Consider the following 7,687-nt stretch of genomic DNA (forward strand, 5'->3'; position numbering starts at 1 on the left):
CTTTAATGAAGAACCGGTCTCTACTTTCACCTCCCAGGCACATGGAATGGGACTGGGGATATAAGGCATAAATCTGTCACAACACGGCATCGGGATGTTTGTTTCACTGATGACTGCTACGCTCTCACTTGTATGCAGTTGTGTGTCCCATAGCCCACAGACAGCAGTAAACAGCATTGACATAATGGAATTTAAAAATAATCCTGTCATGGAAGAAGGTTAAATGCAGTTTTAAAATGGATTATCTTCATATTGCTACCACCACCAGAGGTTGATTAATAGCAAGTTTACCTATTAATCCCACTTTGTTCTGTTTTGCCTTAAACACAGGCAGTGGAAACAGTTTACACTGTTGCCTGCTTCTTATTGTGAACTTCAGGGCATACATTCATACTATGGACTTCAGCAGAAGTACTCGTGTCCAACTAGGTTTTGAAGGCTGGAAGCAATCTGTCATTCTGCTACTTCTGGGTGATACTCATCTCTCTGAAAGGCTGAATACCTTTTAGACAGGCACAGAGACCATCTTTGGATTTCATTGACACAAGTATACACCCTATTTATGGGCACCATGAGGATATGGTCATCACTGTGCTCTGTTCCTGCTGGAAGGGAGCTCAAGTGCTCCTTGTTTCTGTCCCAAAGGCACGCTTGGAGTCAGCTCCGAAGCCGGTTCCTCACCTGCTTCTTTGGAAATTACACTATAAGCACAGAGAAGCTCAGACCAGTCCCTCACCTCCTTCCAAAGTCATCTTCATTCTGCAAGAGCCCTGCAAAGTAAGTGTGCAACAAGCTCTCAGGGCTGAAGCAGTGAAGCTGCCCGCCAGCCAGCAAACCCAGTGGTATGAGGTACCTCCACTCGGCTCTCCTCCTCCTGCAACACCACTGTCATCAGGTGTCTTCTGGGCACAAGGTCTGTCTTCGCTGACCTGACTGCTGGGCTGATGGTAGCACCAAAGCTTTGGCTTTGCTTCCTTCGAGGGTTCTTAGCTTTTAGATGCTGTTGCTTGTTGCTGCAAGCTGCAAACACCAGACAGCTTTTCTGCCAGCAACACTAGACTGGATGTCCACCTTGCATTCCCAAAACAAAATAATCTTGTCACTTACTACCGATGTCCCACCACAGAGATTCTCCACATTTACCTACCAGTGACCCAGCAACATACAAGATGGTGCTGGGAGGACTACACAGTGTAGCAAGACAAAGCCAGAGAAGCTTTGCATCTTCCTCACTGCTTGCCCAAAAACATCAGTGTTTAAGCAAGACTTGGAGGTCTGTGCCTCTTCCCCTGCTAACAGCAGGGTTTAGGGCTGTGCAGTGCCCAGACCTCCACTGCAGCTGCTGCCTATTGATTTCCAGGCTACTGAGGCAAGTGTCAGAAATTCAATACGCCGAGGTGACCGTGTATGTTACATGTTATTCTGTGTACCCTCCAAATCCAAGCAGTCGGCACAGAGCCTGAAGCACTAGCAGCCGATACAGTTGCTTAATACTGTTAATATTTGCTTACAACTGTACAACATAAGAGACAATGCCATTTGGTCCCATCCTGTGGCAAAGCCTCCTCAGGATGGCCAGCGGACAGCTTTGTCTGGGTTACTGTGAAGACGCTGCGTGATCTGGACTGTTATTTAGGAAGACAGAATTTAAAAACAAGCCTGAACTTAGTCACAGCAATGCAAGAGCCACTTTTCTAACTTGTGTTTGAAGATACTGCTGCTGCTGGAAACATGTTCTTTCCCTTTCAAAACTGCTTTCAGGACTCTCTCCTTCCCTTTTTTGTTTCTGTCAATTACTCCCTCACACACACCATCTTTCCTCGTAGACACACACACATAGCATCACTAATAAAACGTCACCCATTTGCACCATGTCCAAGTGTTCACCTTCATGGAGGCACATAATCCTCTCAAGCAAGAACAGTGCTTATCACCATTTACCCACAATAAAGATCCCACTGCTATATGAAGTTTTTCATTCCAGGCATTCACTTAGCAGCAAGATTTGCTTCTGGCTACATAAGGTTTCATCTCTACTCCTCATTGCAGAGGTGCCTCAGGGAAGTTTTACAAATCACTTAAGTGAAAGAGTCATCAGGTACAGGATAGTTGGCTCTGCACCACCGAGAACCCCAGGTATCAGACAGATCTCAGCCTGGGAAGGTTTCCAACTAGGACATGCTCTACATTTTGCTTTGATTTCCCGATTGACAAAATTTTCTATATGGGGAAGGATCTCTAAGCTGTCCCCACACTCCCAAACTGCATCTTTCTTGTTTACTAGCTGTGCAAGTAAAAAAAAGTTGCTCACCTAGGATTTGTCATTTCTCCCAGGAACAGCTTAGCATTTTTCAACAACCATGAAAGAAATTCACAGCAGAATTACTTCTGTGCCATCTATTAACATGACAGCAGTACCTGCCATGCCCAGAACTCCGTTTACAACTGCACTGGAAGGGAAGTGAGAACAAGACCAACCATCCCACATGCTCAGGACAGCCAGACTCAGGGCAGCAGCTAGCAGGTTTGACTCTGACTTGTTTTGTCCTGCTGATCCTATTGCACCCAGACCCCATGACCTAGGAGCTGTGCTAAACCAGTTTGTGAGGTGTTTCATTTGTGCATCAGTGGCAGATGGCTTAGGACATGAAGACGGGCTTGGACCCTCCCTTCATTCATGCCACAGTCTCAGGCTCCCTCCTGAGCTTCCCTTAAACCAGAGCTGGCATTAAGCACTCATCTATTCCACCAAAAACCACTCGGAACTACTGCACTTGATAGTAAGCAGAGAAACACTGTCCATCCATCTCTCAGTAAGGAACATCAGCATCTGCACCTCATGAAGACTACTTTCAATATTACCACTACATAAAACTCAATGGTTTTTTTTTTTTCTGGTGGGTGAACAGAAGCAGTTCAAGAAATGAGCAGGGTGCAGAAAGCAACACTACAGCTTTGTCAACATATGTTAGACGTCATTACTATGACTGTCTTGCTTCCTTGTCCTTCTCATTGTGACCCAGCTCCAGCTGTCAGTAAGTAACACATTAATGACTACAGTCTATTTCAGATCAGAGAAGGAGGCAAGACAGTTGCAAATCACTGATATTGACTGTTGATCTTAATGAAAACGGTCTGTATTTTTGCATGTACATTCAAAGGGGATGGAAATAGACAGTAATTGCCATTTCGGTGTTCTGATCTCTCCCAAACTAGCTGGCAAGGAAACAAGTACTGTGGCCAAGAGTTAAAAAATTTAAAGCCCCCTTAACTTCCATGTAGTGTAGGCTCCCTCCTCCAGTGTTTCACAAAATACTGGAATTTACATTTTGTACGGCTCCTTGGTGTAACTGAGGAGTTGCTTGGCACTCATCAAGGCTTTAATAGAGCCATCATTGGACTTTTGCCTGATGTAGTTATTCATTCTGAAGTATTATTCTAGTTCTCATTCCACTTGTCTATATTTGACTAATGGCAGCAGTGCGACACACACTTCCAAGCTCTCTCTATGTACAGAGACTTAATATTTATTTTCTCAATTATTTCTAAAATAACATCTATAATCACTCTAAGCTTTCTTTTGTGATACATATAGCAACACTTGGTGCCTTCTCAGCTTCTATTTTAAGTAACCTTTGTATCAGGAGGCCTGTCCTGGAGACTGGAGTCCAGTTCAACAACAGGACAAGGATCACTCAAGCAAAAGAAATGTGGATTTTCTTAGGGTATGTGTTTTGGTGTTCCTGCAAAGCTAACAGCCCTTTTGGGGAATTCCTTACCTATTTAATCTTTAGTCTTATCCCTAGCAAAGCCATTGTCAGCTGTGAGTTTGAAAGGGTGGCAGCTGCTATGCTCATGCTACTTCACATACAAGCACTCGCCCAACTTTTATTTCAGAGGGCTGGCCAAAGCAGAAGCTAAAACTTGAGTCTCACTAACCCATGCAGAATTTGAACTGGCAGCCTGAACTCCAGGGTCAGCTCTTCTTGCAGTTCTGTGTTCTCCACTTGCCTTATTTCTCACCTAACTTTACACGTACGAGACCGGAGGAATGGGGAGAAGAAACCAATTTACTCCTCAAATGCTGGAGAGATGACAGGCAACTGCAGCGGGAGACGCTAATTTACGTAAGGTAACCTCTGCTAAGTGCTGACAGCACCGCTGAGAGATGAGCTACGTGGCTGTAATAGCAGTCTCGTACTGCCATCTACCGCGTTGAGATCCTGTTACTAGCACGAGTGGCTCACCTCCGTGACACTGCTGCAGAGAGAACCTGGGAGTGAGCCAGCAACAGCTATCCCTTTCTTCCTTAGATGCTGCTAGCTCTTTTCCTGGGCAAGATTTTGCTATACAGCCTTTCAAGCATCTCCTCAAACATGCACAATGCTCAACTACTTTGTCCAGAAAGACAACTTACCTCCTCCATGTTTTGGGGGCAATTGATGGGATGATGGATAGTGAGAGAACACTTTATTGCAGATAAATCTAACTGTTGAAAATAAAGAGGAATCCAAACTAGAATGGATCAAGGTTTTGAGCTATGGGGTGGGTGGGGAAGGAGTCCAACTGTTCTAAAACATCTAACAGCAGCTTTTCACTACCAGAATATCAGAGAAGGAGTATTATACAGATAGTTTTGCTCTCTTAATAAATTAATCATAGCTGCCACTTAGCCATCTACTCAGGCATATGGCAGATGACTGCTAGGTATCCAATGCCCATATAGTAGAGAAACTCCATACCCAATTATGCTGATTTAAATCTCTCTGATAAAAATGATCATACACCAGAGATATGTCCTGCCAAGGTATGCAGATTTAATCATTCCCGTGCATCAGGAAATCACATGTGGAGCCATAATTTGCTCAATTATGCCAGCCCATCTTTTGTTCAGTGTCAAGAACTAGACCCTCCATAAACAGAAAGAGTGCAAAAGGGATGTCTTCATGTCTGCGTCTCAAAGCACAATTCAAGGATCATTGATAACTAACAGAACAAAGACCTTTTTTTAATATATACTTATTTTTAAAACAGACACATGCTTTGGCATTTCTAGCCTGAGAAGACAAATGAGAAACCTCAGGCTAGTTTTCTGTAGTACTAAGGAAAAAAAAAACCAAAAATGCTGCTTTGTACTGAACTGAAATCCTACTCAGTTCACACTTTAATATCACCATTCAATATACGTTTTAAAAGCACCAACAGCAATTCAACAATATTGTGCTAGGACTAGTAAATATAAATTATCCCCCCTCCTCCAAAGTAGTCCAGCAATGCGCTACAGAACAGAGATTCCTGCCAACATGTCAGGAAACCTGAATTTGCTGCCATGAGCATGCTGGTTTAAAGTAATTCAGCTCAAACAGTGGGATATAAACAGAAGCATTTCACAAGCAGTGAAGATGATATAAATACAGCTCACATCATCACCCTGACACTAATGAACATAAATAACAGGGTTTAAACTCAGAACTAGAAAGTAGCCTCTTTGGAAAGTTACAGCTGCAATGATCATGTGTCTATCTGCCTGACACAATCAATAGCCCAGTGTTTTCTTTAAAAGAAGGAAAACAGAGCATGAAGTAGGTACACAAACTTTAACATTCCCAACTGTTATGGTCTGGTAGATGCCTTTTAATAGACACAATATTACCACTGTAAAAGCTGTATCTGCTAGGCCAGGTTCAGATTAAAGACAGAGCTGTAAGCAAAGCAGGCATGCATTCACTAACAATATCCTCATGGAGATCTGGACCAGTACTTTGGAAGAGGAACAGATTTCAGGTTAAAAATATGCTTTCTAATGGGAAAGCTACATTGTGGTTTTGTTTTTTTAAATAAAAAGTCACAAGTTTTGGGATAGATCGTGCCTCTTCAGCAATATCAATGAGTAGAAAAAGGAGCATTGAACCCAACCCCTTCTCATGAGCATCCCCTAGATTATAGTCTCCCCCTTCACTGCCGTATTCCCCTCTTGCCTTACCTCTGTCCTGCATTCTCTGCAGACAAAAAACAAGGCTCTTCCTCCAGCCTGGCATCCCAGACCTAGAGTCAAAGAAATACAAGCCTGTAGTGTCTTGAAGGAGTTTGCAGATGTGCAGCTGGAATACAAAACCCAGCTTCTTTATAGGGCTACACCTCGATGGAGAGGCAAGTCCATCCGTGCTTGAAACTCTGCTTCATGCAAAAGCCTGATTGTGAACCATTCAGGCTGCATTTTGCTGCAGGGATGGAGCAACTTCACATGTCCACAGCAAACGAAACAGATGGTGGGAGAAGGGTGGACAGATGAATGGGTAAATCTCAAGGAGTTGAGCAATTTCTTAAAGGGCATGCACAGAAACCACAGACAACAATACATTCACAACACAGTGTAGTCCAATAGCTCAGGGTTCCTGTTCAGAGGATGAAAATGTCCACAGCCACCCCACAATGTAATCGATAAGCCAGTTTTCTTCGGAACTTGCTTGCTTCTTACATCTCCAGTTTAGAAAATGTATCTTTATATCCCTTAGTACGGGAAAATAGTGAGAAACCTGTTCATCTTTTGAACTGGTACTCAATTTTTTCTTATGTCTGTCAGACTTAAGAACATGGACACTTGCTCCCCAAAGGGGGAAGAGTCATTATGCCCATTTTCATCAAGGCTTGCTAAAACGCATACTAAAAAAATCATGGCTATCAATAACAGTTTTCTAAGCTAATTCCAGTTGCAGTAACTATGTCCCTCCTACAGATTCTGTTGTAAGATGGCATTAAGCTTATTTCTGATCTAAGTTGTTGGATGCTTTTAGGGAATCCCTACTTTCTATCTGTATTTGAGAAGAATTACAATTTCTACACAAGTAGCACATAACAGCACTCCCTCTCTCATAACACATGCAAAGAGAGAAGAGAGGACAATATTGTTGCCACAAGACATGATTTCAAATGCATCATAAAACTGTACATAAAATACAGGTTCCCATAGAACAGGACAAGGCTACTTTAGATCTCATTTCAGTTTAGCACTAAGTCACCATCAGATTTGTCTTCTGTGCGGATTTTGTAGTTGCAAGCAAAAATAAGCTAGCACAGAAGCATCCTGGCATTGCAGCTTGTGACCCAAGAGGCAAAAAAACAGAGCACCACATGTGTGCCAGGAAGAGGTTACAAACACTATTATTATGCACCACTTCTGGTTTTGACTTTCTCCCTAGGATCATGCAAAAAACCCCAAACCCCCAAGTGATTTCAACTTTTAGTCTTCCTGCAAAAAAACTGTCCATAGTGTCCATCTAGACTTTAGACCAAAGGTTTTGGGGTTTTGTTTGTTTGTTTGTTTGTTTTGCTGCAGCAGTTCAACATTTCTGTAAATGCAATGCTAAAATACCAAAACCTAGGATATGCTTCAGGTGCCTTTAGGAAAATATACAGAGGTAAAAAAAAAAAAGATATGCTGGAACTTTATCTTGGAAAGAGACATAATCTTTGCTATCTAGGAAAGAAACACTTCTGGATCTCTCCTGTTACAAGAATTAGTATACAAACAGTTTTGCTTGTGCCACAGTCATTTGTGGCCTCACACACACCAAGTCACACAAATTCAACAAACTAATATTCCAGCCCACCAAGAATATGCAAACTATGGAAAGAAAAAAATTCTTGCTCTGTTTTAAACAAGGTATTTGTTGAAATAGCACAAATT

This window comes from Harpia harpyja, chromosome Z, assembly GCF_026419915.1.
Source record: "Harpia harpyja isolate bHarHar1 chromosome Z, bHarHar1 primary haplotype, whole genome shotgun sequence".
Classification (NCBI taxonomy): domain Eukaryota; kingdom Metazoa; phylum Chordata; class Aves; order Accipitriformes; family Accipitridae; genus Harpia; species Harpia harpyja.